Here is a 3,029-nt window from a genome sequence, read left to right as displayed (position 1 = left end):
GGTAGTGGGTGGGTAGTGGGCACGTGAGCCCACGAATCCAACCAAGAGTAGCAAATCTTCAATTTTCTCTAATTTTTTTATATTTTCTATAACCACTCTTGATTTTTTATGTGCATAGGACCAAAAACAAGAAAACCTCTTACTTATCATGAGCCCACGAGTTCATTGGAGCCCAGTAAATAATAAATATGTACAATTTTTTTTTTTAAAAAATAGATTATTTAATTTATTAAACTTTTTGATATATATTTAAAATGCATATGATTAAAAAAAAAATGTGACTAAGAATCACATACGAAGAATTAGTTGATCATATATTATATTCCAAGCCAATGAAACTTATAATGGAGAGAAAAACCAGCACGGGTGACCTCGTCAGGTATGCCAGTGAAAAGACACTCTAATGTCTAGTGTTTTCTTAGTGAGAAAGAAAATGAAATGTAGAAAGCCGTTTGGAGAGAGCATAAGGTATACCTTATGAATGAACCATTTCCCTTCTTTTATAAAGCGTTTTTTCGGGTGATGGTTGTTTCGTGAGAGGAAGTTCAGGAATAATCAATTTGATTCCAGGGACTCCACTCCGTTAGATGATTTCTCCCTCATACCCCGATAATATTGAGACATTAGGGTACACGGGCGTAATCTAGTTATGACCTTCTACAAACATTATTTAATCGGGATTGGTACACTTGTTGCCTAGGGCATTATTAGGTCTAGTGGCTTGTTTGTAGTGTTACTTGTTTATGTCGAGCTTAGGAACTCACTGCTAAGAGCATCTCCAGCAACTACTTTACTTATTCAAAATGTAATTTCTTTTTCATTTTAGCTACTAACCTTTTCCTACCAACTCCAGCTGACTATTAATTATTCCACATTCAATGTTTCTTTTATTATTTTTTTTACTCTCTGTTTTATTCTCTCTCTCTCTCTCTCGACTCCGACCATGTTTTATCAGCAACCATGACCGAAAGGAAACCAAGCAGAACACAAAACTATAATCAACCGAAATGTCCTCAAATTAACAAAATCTATTCACCGAATCGGTTGTATGGGGAACCTAGTGAGAAAAATCATCCCAAAAGAAAATTTTCTTCAACACCCATTTTTTATAAAGGGAAATTAGCATAAAATTGGTACTAAAGCTTCATATACGTTTGGCATAAAAATCAACCCAAACCCCAATGGCTTGCCTATGCAACTCTCTCTCCCTCCACACCACCAAATCCACTCCACTCAAGCAATCGAAAGGAAGGTTGAACCATGGGTATTGGCACATCTTTTGTGATAAAAGCTTTGCTTCCAACTCTGGATGTTTACAAATTAGTTGGCTTACAAAATCCTTATCATGGGGAGCAAGTCTGTGTAGATGGAGCTCTCGATTTGGCAATGAATGGTGAGAAACAATCATGGCAGATGGCGTCGTCTTGTTGATAAAGTGATGGAAAAGAAGGGAAGCAAGGAGAGGGAGGGAGCGACCAAGGGAGAGAGTCGAGAGAGAGAGAGAGAAATTAAATAATAAAAAGTAACCATTAAGAAAGAATAGAATAAAGTATAAGTTTTTTTTTTTTTTAAAGGAATTTTCTTCGACCAAATCTATAAAAATGACATGTGTCTTGTTTTTTTAATAACATATAATATACATATATTTTTTTAATAAAATTTATTTTAACTTTATCCCTATTATTAAAAAAATATATGCATCTCACATGTTCAATGGACACATGTCACTTTTATAAATTAAGTTTGAAAAAATTTTTCCAACTCAGTTTAGAGAAAAATTGTGTCCTAAAATAATCATCTAGTATGCAATGGTGCTATTCACTACAGCAAAATGTCCACTTTAACTACTCTGAAGTTAATCTGTTGAAGACCAAAAAAGGCTCAAAATAGTTAAATATAGCCATTATGAGCCATTTAACTAATCTGCCGGAAATGCTCTAGAGGATTATTTTTGGGTGCACCAACGTGTATTTTAGGTACATATCAATTTAATAAATTGAGGTGAAAATTTCTCCATTCCTCCAACCAGTGATTTAAATTTTTTATTTTTTTTATTTTTTTTAAACCCACAACACCCTCAAACTTAACACACATCACATGTTTGATATAATATCTCAATGATTTGTAGTTGGTCAAATTTTCTTGTTTTTCTTGGAGTGATTATGGCCAGAGACTGTAAAGTGCAGTTTTAGACCTTTTTTTTTTTTTTTTTTGTATTTTTATCTTTTTGATATAGTGTTGACATGTTACATTTTTAATATATTAATTTCAGCACATATTTATGAACTTTTATAAATATTTTGTGTGATACATAAATTGTGTGAATTACCAAATTTTTAAGGTGAAAAAAATTTTTAAAACGCAAAAAAAAATTTAGCGGCACTCCCAATATAAAATAACTGGCTCCGCCACTGCCTCCAACCTAGCTCAAATAAAAACTATATCATGCAAATATTCTTCACTTTTTTCTTTGGCCCTTAACAGTTAACTCCCACCGAAAGACAGGGAAAAAAATATATATATATAGGAGATTGCGAAAAAAGAAATGGAAATATATGTTTGATTCACAAAATACCAATTATTCAAATAAAAGAAACACACTTGCTTTGGCTGACTCATGCCGTTGGTGGCGGCAGATTGACGATGAAAAAGTAGATCCCCTCCTACCTGACAAAATTATTCGGAAACTATCTTTATGTTAAGATAACGAAGCTCGAAATCTTATGTGGTTTGGACTATATGATTCCTATGAACATGTCGTCTGACATTATATGTATTATTGCAAATTACAAAATACTAATTTCTTAACCTAGAATCTTAGATTATGTCTATTTAATAAATTAAATTTGAAGAACATTCTTCAATTAATTAATTTTTTTTTTACAAAAAAATAAAAACCTTTGTCCATATCTAATAATACAACTTAATTAGTTAGTCCATATCTAAAAAAAAAAAAAAAAAAAAAAAAAAAAATTGTACATAAACAACTTCTTCCCTTAAAAAATATAATATTAATCTCTTTTGGAAAA

This window comes from Corylus avellana, chromosome ca2 (genome assembly GCF_901000735.1).
Source record: "Corylus avellana chromosome ca2, CavTom2PMs-1.0".
In the NCBI taxonomy this organism is placed as follows: Eukaryota; Viridiplantae; Streptophyta; class Magnoliopsida; order Fagales; family Betulaceae; genus Corylus; species Corylus avellana.
Note: the sequence above shows the minus strand (reverse complement) of the source record.